Source organism: Chelonia mydas, chromosome 1, assembly GCF_015237465.2.
Source record: "Chelonia mydas isolate rCheMyd1 chromosome 1, rCheMyd1.pri.v2, whole genome shotgun sequence".
NCBI lineage: Eukaryota > Metazoa > Chordata > Testudines > Cheloniidae > Chelonia > Chelonia mydas.
Window position 1 is genome coordinate 50,309,085 of NC_057849.1, and position 15,192 is coordinate 50,324,276.

At 40.5% G+C, this 15,192-nt stretch overlaps 1 protein-coding gene across 7 annotated transcripts in view; it reads left to right on the top strand.

Annotated features, from left to right (window-relative positions):
• NBEA (neurobeachin) overlaps positions 1–15,192 on the top strand; it is an 837,833-nt gene that overhangs the window by 426,256 nt on the left and 396,385 nt on the right. The gene's annotated exons all lie outside the window — the stretch shown is intronic.

The window sequence follows — 15,192 nt, forward strand, 5'->3', positions numbered from 1 at the left end:
GACAGAGGTGATAACTGCTTTTTGAATATGGTCACTCAACCATTTGTGCATTCACCTTATATTAATTTAATCTAGACCACATTTGCCTAGTTTGCTTATGAGAATGTCATGTGAGACAGTGTCAAAAGCCTTTCTTAAAATCAAGATATATCACATCTACTGCTTCCCCACTATCCACTAGGTCAGTAACTCTGTCAAAGAAGGAAATACTTGTACTCCTTTGGTCTTGGTACATTTAGGGTCAGTGGCTTAAGACCTTAGGGAATGGCCATCATGCGTCGGACCAAGGATCCCGCTAGCCAACTGATGTGTTGCATCCCACCCCCATACCTTTCTTTTGCAGCCAGCTAGCCTTCTGCTATTATGCAGAATTAATTTCTCTTCCTTTTTTTGCCAATTTGTCTCATCCTGGAGCAAACCTGGAGAGACATACTTGATGTTGCTCCAAGAAAAGAATTTTATAAAGGCTTTCTGAGCAAGCCATTTCATTTGTAAGCACTACTGTAACATAACCTGTAGGTGGACTCATCACATCAAACAAGTGGAACTGGTGCATGATAACACTGGACTACGTAGTAGAATTTTTTTTTTTAAGGACAAGCATCTTTTTTCTTATATTATTTTCTCCTCCTCTGTTGAGGTCCAAAGAAAAATGAGGCACTGTGCCAGAATTTTATTCAGCATCTAAAGGATGTTCATGCTGTGATTGCGGTTCCCTGCAGGCAGAGGTTCTCCAGCTCTTATTCTACTTAATTCATCATTCAAAACCCAGCAGGGGACTCTGCTTGATTTTGGACTTGAAATGGTTAGACTGGTATTTGCCCCACTCTTTACCCCCATGAGGTTTAAAATAGAATCAGTCTACACAGGGATCCTAGCAATTTCTCCCAGAGAACTATCTAGCCTTGATAAACCTGTAGGATGTGAATAACATCCCAGTGTCAGGTTTTGCTCTGGAACATTTCTTCTATAATACAATATAATAGTTCTTTACCTTCAGTCTGACCTCAATACCCAGGGGTTTTCCAAAATTGATGTTGGTAGTGGTTGTTTTTCACAGCCTTCAAAGTGTTCAATGTGCCTTTAAACCCATATCTGTTTAGCACTTGCCCTTATGACATGTGTTGAAACCTTTAATTGGGTGACCAATTAAACATTACAACAGTACAAAACTCCCTTGCTTGTCCATGTGTTTTATATACACTCCTGCAATACATCCTGTTGGTTATGTACATGCTTTTGTTACTTGCCTTCAAGACGTTAACCAGGAAAGAACTTGAAAAACTCTTGGCCAACTTCAAGTTAACTTGAAAAACACTACAGTTGAGGTGTTATGGATATAGAATTTATTTTACACTGTGTATAAGTCTAAAATGCAATAGATTAAATATAAAAACAAAATTGATTGCTGAAAACTGACTCAAAGGTTTAGTAATGAGGGTAGAAAATTAAGAAACTGCATTAGGGCCTTCAGAGATGGTGGAAAGAAACATGTTGAATGATAACTCATATCCTTTGACTTCCTCCCATTCTCTGGGCTTGTCTATATAGAAATGTTTTACTGGTACAACTACCCAGGTGGACTCTTATTCAAGAATTAGTGGGTTTTTTTGGTTTACCTTAAACCCCTTCCAAAGAGGCTTGAGACAAACAAAACAAAAAACAACCAACAAGCAAAAAAGGGCACTATTATGCAAGAATAAAAGTGTCCACACGCAGAGTTATACCAGTATAATTGTATGTGACTAAATTTACATCTCAACTTATATTGAGATAACTTCCATCTATAGATAAGCTAGCTTCTGTCAGTCTCCTCCAATCAGTAGGCTTAAAATTATTTCACTATCAGAGCCACAACTTGATACTATGTATGTTGAAGTGTCATCCATGCAGGCTAAACTAAAATGCAGTTTTTCCTAGGGAGTGGTCGCTCCCTCTTATTATTTAAAACTCCTTTGTCCAGGTGGGAGTTCCCATATATGACCTGTTTATGTCATTGATGAGTACCTAATTCCAGAAGAATTGCAGTGGGTACCTAGATGTGGTCTATTGTGGCCTACCATAGAATCTTTTTTGTCCCTTGGTCCATGGGCCTGCTTTACCTGACTCCCTCCTATCCCCAGCTTCCCATTAGTCAAGGTTGTCTGAAAGATTGAGGCAGATGTATGCCCTGGTAGCTATTTCTGCTTGCCCAAGAAGAGCCTGGTTTGTCAACATTCCAGCTGTTCGTGTACAAGTAGTGACTCCTTACACAGATTCCCAACCTCCTGTCTTAGTGATAGGCTCTGCACCCCTATACTCCAGATCCTATCTCTGATGACTTCACGTGCAAGGGGTTAGCTCTCTTGGAGGAAGGAGTCCCTTTACTTCCATTACTTATTACATTATTTGGAAGAAGTTCTTTTAGTTTCCTAAGAGACAGCTCTGTGTATGTGTGCCTTGAACAAAGTCCTAGATCTTCTGCAGGAAGTTTTTGGTATGTACCTGACTATCAGTATTTCAAAAGATTGGGTTTCTGCCCTCTGTGTGTCCAATATAGGGTTGTTGTTTTTTCACTGGTTTCCCAAGCTGATGATTAGTTTCTTAAGGGCACTTATAAGATACAGATCTCTGTCTGGGAGTTTGTCCTAATCTGTAGTTTAAATTGTGACTTAGAGATCTTGTGCAAGCCTCCCTTTGGCCCTATGGACAATATGCTGATTTCTGATTTTAGCTGTTGTTTAGTCAGTAACCTTCTATAGTCATTCTCACTTAACAACCTAGTATAATATCTTCTATAAAATAAGGTGATTTTGATTATGTTCCTTCGTGCAGAAGTCTCTCTCTCCCCCAGCCTTTCTCAGATGACAGGGTAAAACAGTTTCACTGTCTGGATTCATGGGAGTTTTACCTTACTAAGAACCTAGAATTTTGTGTATGTTAATGGCTGTTGGACATTTTGGGGACATTCACGATAGACCGAGCCAAAGCTATCCTGTACAAATAGATTAAAAATTAAAGAGGTCCATGTGGACATCTGTATTTTGAGTAGTGGAGACACAGCTCCACAGAAAAATTATACTTTCCAAGCATCTCCAGTGTATGGACTTGCTCACATCTTTCTTTTAATTAATATATTGTTAACCAGACTTAATATTATTATTTTACAGCACCCAAAATTGTAAGGCACCTTACAGAATATATAATTACAAGTGTTCCCTATCTAAAAAGCTTAGAATCTAATTTCACAGAAGACACAAAAAGGGGTATAAAGAAAATAAGATGATGAGGTTAGAAAAGAAGCATCGGGATTACAGAAAGAGTGACTGGTCACTAATAAGTTCACAAAGTTTGTGAACAGAATAGTTGATACTTTAAGAAACAGTTGTTTGAGATGCGCACAAAAAGGGTATTGAAACTGGTATCATTTGCAGTGTAGTGATTGGATTAAGATATGCAGGAGAAAATATTAGCATCCATATTTTACAAGGAAGTTGAGGTAGAATCAACACGTGGGTGGCAGAAAGACCATAAAGGTGGATGTTGCAGTAATCAAGATTGATCACGAAAGTTTTTGCTATCTAGACAGAGAGGAAAAAAGTTAGATTTTATAAATGGTGTGGAGGAAAAAGCATCAACATTTGGACGCAGCCCAGATTCAAGAAACCATATCCAGGGAAAACCAAGACTTACTCATCAGAGAAGGTGTGGTTAAATCCTGAATTAGAACAGTTTGGAAGGATAACTCAAAGAAAGTTTTTGTTAAAAGGCGTTTACAAAAATTAGCAGTAATACATAGTTAATTTCACAATCTTTCGATCATGATTTCTATTTAACTCGCCTCATGCTACTACACTTAAAATAATTATATGCATATTCTTAGCTAAATGCTATTTTTTCCATTTTAAGATACAATTTGGTGGTTGAAGGGTTAGTAGCTGAGCTGTTTCAAATTGCACCAGTTTTAAACTTGGTAAACAAGTTGTCTAACCACATGTCAATGTTAGTTGAGCATAAATGTTAGGAAGTTATCAAGCCTGTTTTATTTAGAAATTAAAACAAACTACTCCCACTCCCCCAGAATTGGATACATTTTTATACAATAAAAAAGGACTGCAACAAAGGTATAAAAAGATACCCCTTACTCTGTTCTGCTTAGCAGTTTAGGTGCTAATGGCATTTACCTTTTTAAATTAACTGCTAAGCATACACAGTACATTGTCTAGTCTTTACACTTATTTTTCATTGATTGGTGCGGGTCATTTGACCAAAACTATTTTATGCTAATTGTGGTGTTTGTTTGTGGGGCACAGACCCCTGGGTGGTGCAATGAGATCACCGGGAGAGCACGAGGACATCACCACTTAAGATTTTTTTTTTATTTCTTCAGGGTAGCCAGTGCTAATCCAACCCTATCCCCTGTGTGCCCTGGGACAGGGTGAGTGGGGGAGGCTGAACCCAGGATCCCAACCCTCTGGGGCCCTGTTACCATTACTCAACAGTGCCATCAACCTGCTGCCCCGCCAACTGTCACGACAGCCACAGCCTTGTGAGAACGTACTCCCTTTTCCTCCTCTCTCTCTCTCTCTCTCTCACCCTACCCCCATCCCCACTCCCATGGTGGTGCCATGCATACATGCTGGCCCCACAGCAAAGACATTGCACTCTGCATGCATACATACACACAGGGAGTCTGGAGAGCCACCGTGCATCAGTTGCCTCTCTGGGCAGCTGAGATTTGAATGGGGCACGCAAGTCTCTTCTGCACACATGCTGGTCACATCCGGATTTTCACCTTTACCTTCCCCTTCACACGGACTCTGAACTCACCACCATCTAAGTCTCCCCTTTCCCCTGTGACAAAGGGGGCATACATGTGTCATGAATTTCTAAAGAGGGTTCAGCAAAAAACATTTTGGGAACCTCTGGTCTATGGAGACATTTTTATAATGGCAAATCACAAATAATAAATAATGAGGGCAAAAGAATTTGTCTGTCTGTGGAGACAAATATAGGATGACAAATGAAGGAGACAGAGTGATGTCAATGCTGGTTTATGGGGAGCTGATAACAATACCAGGACAGTTAGTGTCATTGAAATAAAGGAAACTGAAAAACAAAAATAAATATTTCAAAATAACTATGATTTGGGTTGGTAAATTCTCCATTACTGAATCTTTACTCAAGTTTGGATGTCTTTTTAAAAGATAAGCTTTAGTTCATCCACAAATTATGGGGCTAGATAGAGGAGTTACTGGGTAAATTTCTGTAGTCTGTGTTGTGCAGGAATCATAATGGTCTTTCTGGTCTTAAAAAAAATTATGGATCTATAAAACTGCATGAGGACCTCAGGACTGTGCTATGCTAACAGCTTGCAGCTCGGCTGGTTCCACTCCTTGTCTGTCAGTTTGAACTGTGTCCAAAAGTGGTAGATCAACTGTGGGCAAAGAAATATTAGTGAATATGAATGAGAAGAAATTCAAGTGTGATCACTGGGTTTTTATTTGCTGATATAGATGTGCTAAAAGAACTAGATTGAGACATGTGAATTTAGTTGCTCTGCTGTTAATAATTTAGGGCCAAATTCTGATACTTTTACTCATATTAAATAGCACCTTGCTTCAAAAGTGGTCCCATTCCCTTCAGTTGACGCCAAAATTGGTGCCTTAAAACTATCTTCTGGGTGCTTTTTGTACCATTGGCGGTTAGTGCGTGTCATATTAATAGATTCTTGATTGAGCTATGTCAGTTTACACCAGCTGAAGATCTGCCTCCTTTATGTCAGCTGGAGAAGACAAATTAATACAATCTATCACTGCAAAATATGTTCAAAGGTGCCCGGAGCTAACTATTTTTACTAAAAGAGGGAAACACAAATATAATACATTAAGAACATCAGTAACTGATGTCTTACTGAAGAATTACCAGATGTGGAAAACGACAAAATGGATGATGTTTGAAAACCCTTTTGTGCAATGTTATAAATTAAATTGTGGTGTTTTTTTAATGGATTAAGTGTTTTCATCTCCATTTGATGTATGAGAATTATATATATATGACTTCAATTCACATTAATGTATCTTGGACAAAAATTCTAGTGAGAGACTGGATTCCTAAGAGTAATGTGGCACCAATTTCTCTAAGATTTGCATCATTATAGCTCATGAGATAGTGTGAAAGCCTGTAATTTTTTAAGAGTAAATTTTGTATATATTGCACTAAATGGCCTTCCTATAATCACAGTGGTGTTGTGGTTTTTTGCCATTATGTTACTATTCTATATATGTTATGTTTTTACTTTAGGTTCCCTTTAGTAACCAGAATGGATAAAGATATGTAGCTGCTCTTTCTTTTAGAAAGAGTATTTGAATCTTGTAGAAATCCACATGCTTTTTTACTGTAAGACTAGAATTAGGATCTGTTTCTTGAACTGACAATTTGAGGCATTTTGTGTTGTTTACATGACCTATCAATGCTCACAATAGTGTTCTTAAGATAGGAGTTCCAGAAATCCCCACAAACTTTGAGAGATACTTCCTCAGTGACCTATTTGATGTCTAAGGGCATGTCTACACTTACCTCCAGAGTGATCGATCCAGCGGGAGTCGATTTATCGCATCTAGTGAAGACGCAATAAATCAACTGCTGAGCGCTCTCCCGTCGACTCCGGTACGCCACTGGAGCGAGAAGCATAGGCAGAGTCGACGGAGGAGCATCAGCAGTCTACCTACCGCAGTGAAGGTACAGCGGTAAGTAGATCTAAGTACGTCGACTTCAGCTACGTTATTCACATAACTGAAGTTGCGTAACTTAGATCGATTCCCCCGCCAGGGTAGACCAGGCCTAAGAAACAAGGTGATGGCTTTTCTATATATAGGATACTAACTTCAGAGAATAACAGTTACACATGTTGTACAGTACTTGGTACCAGGACCAGACGAGACTGAGATGTAAACATAACAATTTTTATTAACTATAAAAACGCGGGGTCAAAATTATATTCACTTAAATGACACCCCTCATTAGCAGCCCCTTGTACTCTGTTGGGGATTTACCCCTTGTGGGGGCATCAGGCTGTGATGGTTATGCAGCCCATCTCTCATGGTGCCTAGCATAGGGGCCGATTTATTTTGCCCTGAGGCTCTCCATAGGAATTCTGCCAGCAAGACCTGCTGAGGATCAGCGCTCAGTCAGTGACCCTGACTCTACCTGCCACATTTTTGATTGGTGCCAACTTCTTAGACTACAGTGACCCCATCCCCACCCCCAGGTTATGTGAGGTTGTAGTCGGTTTGTGCCACTGCTGGCATTTCCCCAGCAGATTTTCCACCATTACTGAATGTTTGACAGGCTTTACTCTATTGGCAAATCTAGCCCGCCAACATAACCCAATTACATATAAGCTATGCAATACTGTCAGTTCTGAAATCCAGCTTTCAATGTAAGCCTTGCAAAGGGTTATATCCTGCTGCATGTTCCTTTTGTATCATCTTTCCCAGTACTCCTTCATCTTTTCCCTTGAGAAGGCACAGCCCACCTGATTCAGGGAGCCACTAATATTCCACCAGAACCAAGTTAACAATATTTCTATAAAAAACTATCGTATGGGTTAGTTGAACAGGGAAGGATTTTTCCACTGCTGGCTACTGATTAAGTACTGTTTAATTCATTGTCTTTCCAGAGCTCGGCTCAGGCAAGTACCTCTTACAGTGATCCTCTGTGAGCTGACTTAAGTCATCTCATCCTTCCAATAACCTTTCACACTTTTTCCCTGTCCAAGAGTTAAGCTGTCTCATTTCAATTAATAATTAATTTTATACATATATCACTCATTTCCAACATTTCCATCTCTGTTGTTGCACTCTTTCTTGAGCTCTTTGTCTTCCCTATACAACCTTTATCACTTCAGTACTGGCTTACCCTTCGTGTATCTCTCATAGTCAGTACTACAGTTGAGCCAAAGCCAGAGCATTGAATCCAAATCCCTTTGAATGTCAGGTTAGGTTGGGAAATGGAAGGCTACAGATGTGAACCCACACGTAACTTTTTTTGTTTTTTCTAAATTCAAAAACTGGAAGATTATTTTCTAGCTCCACTTTGGATATGGCCAGAATCCCTCAAGTAAACAGTCATAAGGTTTTGGCCCCAGGTGGAGGAAATCTTACAAGAACTGCTAATTTTGAAACATTTTGCCATTTTCAACCAAAATCTCACAATACGTTTGTAATAGATTTAATGTCATTAAACCCGAAACTAATTTTGCTCCAGTCACCAATACGACCCCTCAGACTAAACCTAATATGGATTTCATCACCACTTTGGTGAACCATCTCTAATAAACACTAATAAAATACAATGGAAAGGCTGAATACAATTGGACAGTTGTAATTATCTGTGCTGCGTCAGGTAGAGAGATCCATGTTTGGTTTCCGTTCCATCCCTGGATATACAGGCCAGGTGGGACTGTGGGACTTGTGGTGGAGACAGAGTGCTCAGCTCGTATGGAAGGGGAGTGTCTTGTGATACTCAATAGCAATCCCTACAGATAAACTAAGGGAATTTAGGTTTGTTACAAGGACATGGAAGACCCTATATGAGTGGGAAAGAAATCAAAAATAGCCAATAAGAAGTTAGAAGAGGAAAGGAAAAGGTGTATCCCGTTCAAGTTTTTTCAATATTTGAGATTTAAGCAGTGTTCATTTCCAAATATTCTTAATCTCATGCGCTTTCTACATAGTAATAAAAATAATGCATATAACAATAATATAGCTTCGTTTCTTCACACATGCTTATATTCTATATAGAGCTTCTTAAGTTTTGAGTATATGCCATGGGTTGGTGAGAGAGTGTCAAGTTTTTTATGTGAATTAAGTCTATAATAAGTAAGCTGCTTTCTCACTCTCTGCATAAACATACCTGAGACTTGTTCAGTAGATTAGAAACTGTAATTGAGTTAAAGTTATTTGCAGGTTCTAATGATCTGATTAATTATTAAGAGTTTTTCTAAGCGCCATAAAGGATATAAAACATTTTTCCATGCTAATATTACAATTGATTCTAGTTCAATAAGGTTTTAAGTTAACCCAAAGTAAAATAATTGAAAGAAACTGCAGACAAACCTTGATAAAGACCAGACGAAATAGTGATGGTATTTCAGTTAGACTCCTACACACATTGTATTAATAATAATAAAAAGAAATTCAAAACCATGATCTTTTTTCATAAGGTTTTTTTAAAAAATGATGTTATCATCCTCCTTTGTATTTATTGAGAAAAAGAAATTCATACAGATTGACTAGTTCTGCATGGTGAGTTTAAAGTTTTGAAGCTTTCATTGTATTAATGCCACAGACATAACTTAAAGTAGTAAAGTTGAAATTAATCTTTTTTATGCATTAATAGGTCACAGTGATGGCAAAAGAAATAATTACCATATATTAAGAGGCAACTGAAGAGCACTGAAAAACCAGAGCATTTCCAACTAATTACCAGCCATACATCATTTATTACAGATTAGCTAAGGTCGTGCACTTGGTGCCCCCAGTTACTGTATCCATACATGTGGTCATTGTTGCCATCAAACTGCTGAACTTGATGGTTATATTTAATGAACTGAGACTAGACCATGAAGAAAGTACTAAGAAGAGCAAATATAGACAGCATATAGTCCATTCAGTTGAACAAAGACCTTGATGTATGCAAGAAGTATCTACTTGTATTTTAATAATTATGTTAAGCTTCTTTAATAGCATTTGATATAGATTGTATATGGACAACCCATCGAAAGCTGAAAAACGGAGGCAACAGTTAGTTATTTCTTTCAAATTACAACACATCTTATCACTGGAGCTATGTGGGGGGGGGGGGGGGGGGGGGAATTGATGTGTGTTTTCCACAATCTCAAAAGCCACAGTTTTGTATCCCTCTAATTTGCTTGTAGCAATCTGTACCCAATTTAATGACTGTATAATTTCTAAAAATCACTCTGAAATAAGAATGATGCACAGATGACTTGTCCTCCCCAGACTGGGGGGGACGGGACACAATCTAAAGGGGAGGACACGTGACCACCCCACATGTCTCCTCTGCCCAGTGACCTCCCCGCCCTGCACCCACCCTGGGACCAACACGCTCTCCCCACCCTACATTACCTGTGGGAGGGAGAGGGGGGCTTGTCTTTCTCTCACTGCGTCTGCCCCCCAGCACGTTTGGCTGCTCTTCCTGGCAGCCGGGCTGGGCAGGAAGCGGGACGGAGCCGCTTCTCATGCAGCTGAAGTTGGCCACGCCAGGTCACTCCTCTGTGCAGCATGGCGACTGCCTGAGAGAGCCTAGCTGGGAAGGCAGTGGTGGGCCGGGGACAGGGGCCAAGTGAGACAGAAACATGCCGGGTGGGGAAAGAAGGGACTCCGGCTCACTTGGCCCCTGTCCCAGGCAGCCAGGCCTTAGCCGGGAGTGGAAGCCGCCGCCTGCCCAGCCAGACTTTCTCAGGCAGCTGCTGCACTGCACAGACCAGTGACCTTGAGTGGCGGGCCTGGCTGTTGGGGAGTGGGGCTGAGTGTATCTGGGGTAGACACAGCAGGAGAAGGACAGAACCCCTCTCCCCCTGCCCCGCAGCAAGCCAAGCAGCAATCTTGGGGGGCACTTGATTCCACATGCCCCCCATGCATTGCCTGTGGAATGATGTTTATTTCATTTAAAGAAGGGTAAGCTAGCAAGTCAAGCACAAGACTGGGACTAAGGAGACACAGATTCTGTTCCTATCTGTGGCACAGAGTGATCTTTGGGGAAGTGACTCCATCACTTTCTGCCTTACTTTCCTATCTGTAAAATGGGGATAAAATTTCTTTTCTCCCACCTTTTGCCTGGCTATTTAGACTGTGAGCCCATCAGGGGAAAAAATATGTGTTACCTGTGTGTTTGTACAGTGCCTAGCACAATGGGGCCCCAGTATCAGCATGGGCCTCTGGGTACTATCGTAGCTAGAAGGGGTTGCACGCTTGATTGCTTCAGTAGGCCAAACTCATTGTACACACTATGGGCTCCTTGTATCCTTCAGTTCCCCTTCACAAGCTCCCTGAGTGCCTGCCTCCCTTTCCCCTCTATTTCAGTGACTCCCTGCAAATCTGCTCCCCACTCCCTCATGCCAGGGGCTCTGTATGTCCCCAATTCTTTGGACACAGGATATAGTTCCTTCAATATGAGGGTTTTCTATTCTCCTACCCATGCCAGTGGCTTGCTGTACCTCCGAGTCTCTCCTCTTCCATATGGCAAGCACTGTGTATCCTCCCTGCCTCCATGGCAGGGTCTCTGTGTGCCCTACCACTTCCCCCTCTGCTATATGCTAGAAGCTCTGTGCATCCCCCTCACTTTTCCTTTGTTAGGCCACCCTTGTCTCGAGGGTTGCACACTTCATTGTTTTGTAGTGTGGCCACTCAAACATTCCTGGAACACCGGACATTCTGCTATTCTGGGAATAACGTGGGCCTGCTTCTGTCGGCATGGCCCACCCCTGCTGGTGTGACTGCACATGCAAGGTTATGCTGGACAGAGAGGTGTCATTTTAAGGAGTGTGCTGCCCTGCCCCTGTCGGCATGACCCTTGCATGCATGGTGTGTGTAGGGTCACACCGGGCGGGGTTGGGGGGGCGGGGGGGCGTACTGCACGCTCTTCAAAGTGGTGTTCCCCTGTCCAATATGGGAGAAATCCACGTACAGTTTTGTTTCCGAACCAGATGGAAGAAACCACCCGATAAGAGGACTATCCAGTTCAAAATTACTAATACCTGTCTCTTCCTAAGGAAGGAATGGAAGGGCTGCCAGGAATGGATCCCTAGATGATTATCTATTCTGTTCATTCCCTCTGGAGTACCTGGCAGTGGCCACTATTGGAAGGATGCTGGGCTAGATGGACCTTTGGTCTGACCCAGTATGGCCGCTTTTATGTTCTTATGTTAAAACCAGACAAGTGGCCTTCCTATTCAGTAGGCAGAGGCTCCTCGCATCCCTCCACTCCCTGCTGCCCCTCCCGCCCCCACACACACACACTCCACACACACTCAGGCTTCCTGTGAGCTGCCTTCCCTCCTCACCTGTTTTCATGTGTAAATGGTTAAATATTTACAATTTGTAATTTGTTAAGTAACTTCCTTTTTTCTGTCTGAGAGATAAGTCATTCAGGGTGTCAACATTTTAAAATGTAGTGGAATGAGATGGGTGGGAACAGCATTATGATGAAAGGTGTTAATAGCTGTCATCAACCCCCTTTGATCTATAGACAATTACAGACCTGATTGGTGTGCTAACCAGATGTCAGAGGCTCTGTGTCCTTCAGTTCTCCAGTCTGTTTTTTTTCCCCCTCTCACCCAAATCAATAGGGTTCTACCTGAAATTTTGGAATTGATCAGACGCAGTGTTCCAAAGTTATCATATTACATCCAGACAAACAGATAAATGCTATGAAGTAGAGTGTGGGGCCTCGCTTCACTAAGCCAATAATAATACAAGGAAGATTTTTCAAAGTTTGATACGTTATGGTAACTTTTTATATTACAAATAGTTACATTTGCTCTAATATGGATTGTAAGTTCCTTTAGGCAGGTATTTTGTTGTGTGCACACTGCCTAATACAAAAGGACCCAGATACTAAATTATTAGCATAATAGAAATAATGAATAATAATTTTGTCTTTCTGTCAGATGGAGTCTTGTTCAACTTTTGTTCCACACACCAAACTGTCTATGTCAGTGAGAGTTCTGCACATGACTTAACTACTATAAAATGCCTTTGGACTTCAGACATTTCTAATGTTATGAAACAAACAGAAAAATGTGCATTGGGCATATTTGTGCTGTGTACAAAATATTTTCCACATAGTTCACTCTGTTTATTTTTGAAAATGTATCAAAGATATACAGAGGAAGACCTAGCTACTTATCTAATGTAGTTATCTTGTCTTTATTCTACTCAATTGTATGTGATGACTGGAATCATAGAATATCAGGGTTGGAAGGGACCTCAGGAGGTCATCTAGTCCAACCCCCTGCTCAAAGCAGGACCAATCCCCAATTAAATCATCCCAGCCAGGGCTTTGTCAAGCCTGACCTTAAAAACTTCTAAGGAAGGAGATTCTACCACCTCCCTAGGTAACACATTCCAGTGTTTCACCACCCTCGTCGTGAAAAAGTTTTTCCTAATATCCAGCCTAAACCTCCCCCACTGCAACTTGAGACCATTACTCCTTGTCCTGTCCTCTTCTACCACTGAGAATAGTCTAGAACCATCCTCTCTGGAACCACCTCTCAGGTAGTTGAAAGCAGCTATCAAATCCCCCCTCATTCTTCTCTTCTGCAGACTAAACAATCCCAGTTCCCTCAGCCTCTCCTCATAAGTCATGTGTTCCAGACCCCTAATCATTTTTGTTGCCCTTCGCTGGATTCTCTCCAATTTATCCACATCCTTCTTGTAGTGTGGGGCCCAAAACTGGACACAGTACTCCAGATGAGGCCTCACCAATGTCGAATAGAGGGGAACGATCACGTCCCTCGATCTGCTCGCTATGCCCCTACTTATACATCCCAAAATGCCATTGGCCTTCTTGGCAACAAGGGCACACTGCTGACTCATATCCAGCTTCTCGTCCACTGTCACCCCTAGGTCCTTTTCTGCAGAACTGCTGCCTAGCCATTCGGTCCCTAGTCTGTAGCGGTGCATTGGGTTCTTCCGTCCTAAGTGCAGGACCCTGCACTTATCCTTATTGAACCTCATCAGATTTCTTTTGGCCCAATCCTCCAATTTGTCTAGGTCCCTCTGTATCCTATCCCTGCCCTCCAGCGTATCTACCACTCCTCCCGGTTTAGTATCATCCGCAAATTTGCTGAGAGTGCAATCCACACCATCCTCCAGATCATTTATGAAGATATTGAACAAAACCGGCCCCAGGACTGACCCCTGTTAAATTACTTTAACAGGAATTATTTTTTTATAATTTATTTTGCCTAAATCGCACACTGAAAGACAAACGTTTTAATTTTGAAAGGAAATATGTATGTGGGGCAGAAATAGAATTTTGAATTCCAGTGAACCTAAGGTGGATTTATATAGGTGCAAACAGTACATTCTGTCTTGAAATACTCAGATTATCCATGCTAATTGTGTTGATTTAGCTGTATAGTTTGGTCATCCTCTTTAGTTTTTCTTTGTCAGGTTTCAAATAGTTGAGGTAGCCTGCAGGTGAAAAGTGTCCCATTAATCTTTTTTGATCCTCTAGCACTTGAGCATAAGAATAGCTGATCAATTACAGCAATTGTCTCCCTAAATGAGCTTTTCACATCTACATCTTATTTCATTAGTTAACTGTCTGCTCGTAGAACTGATAAAATGGAATACTAGTGGCTTCTTACAGCTTGTTCTGTCTTACAGTACAATAAGGATGGGGTTGTTAGCTAAGTGGGCACAAAAGAGTATTTATCCACTACCTGCAATAAATATACATGTTATTGTGTAGGAGTACTTTTGTGTTGAATGGCTGTTTGTTGAAACCTACTTAAAACAAATCCATTTGCTTTTCAACTTTCCATTTAGTAACTAGTGCTATGAAGAAACTTTTTCTATATTTGACATTTTTATTCAACATCCTAGGAAGCGTGTCTATGTCCCAAACTACTAAAATGAATGTATATCCTATTTAATTTTAAAATTTGAAACTACCATATTTAAAATTAACAAACCTTTCTTCTATTGTATTTTTGCCTATTGTATTTCAAATGAATCAATCCACTATTTAAAATGTATCTTTTACATGCAAAGATGTGACACTGATTCTCTCTCCAAAAGGAAATCTACAGTTCTGAAGCTGCAAATAAATATGAACGCATTATATTGTAATAATTATTCAGAGTTAAATATAAAGTTCTGTATATTTAACTATGCTCATGTTGCTTTAATTTATAAATGATTGATCTAAGAATTACAGATGACAAAATTCATTCATCATTCTAAGTGTTGATTTTATTTTTACTGACACTGTAACTAAGAAAATTTATTTCTCTTCTACATCTTCAACCCATATTTTGGGGGAAACAAAGTAACATTTATATTAAGACATTTTAGTGGAAGCCTGTAGTTAATTGTATTATTTCAGAAGCACATTAAACAAATGACAGCTATTATGGCAATCATATTTTCCTTAACTATACCTTTTATATTTTCAGCTACA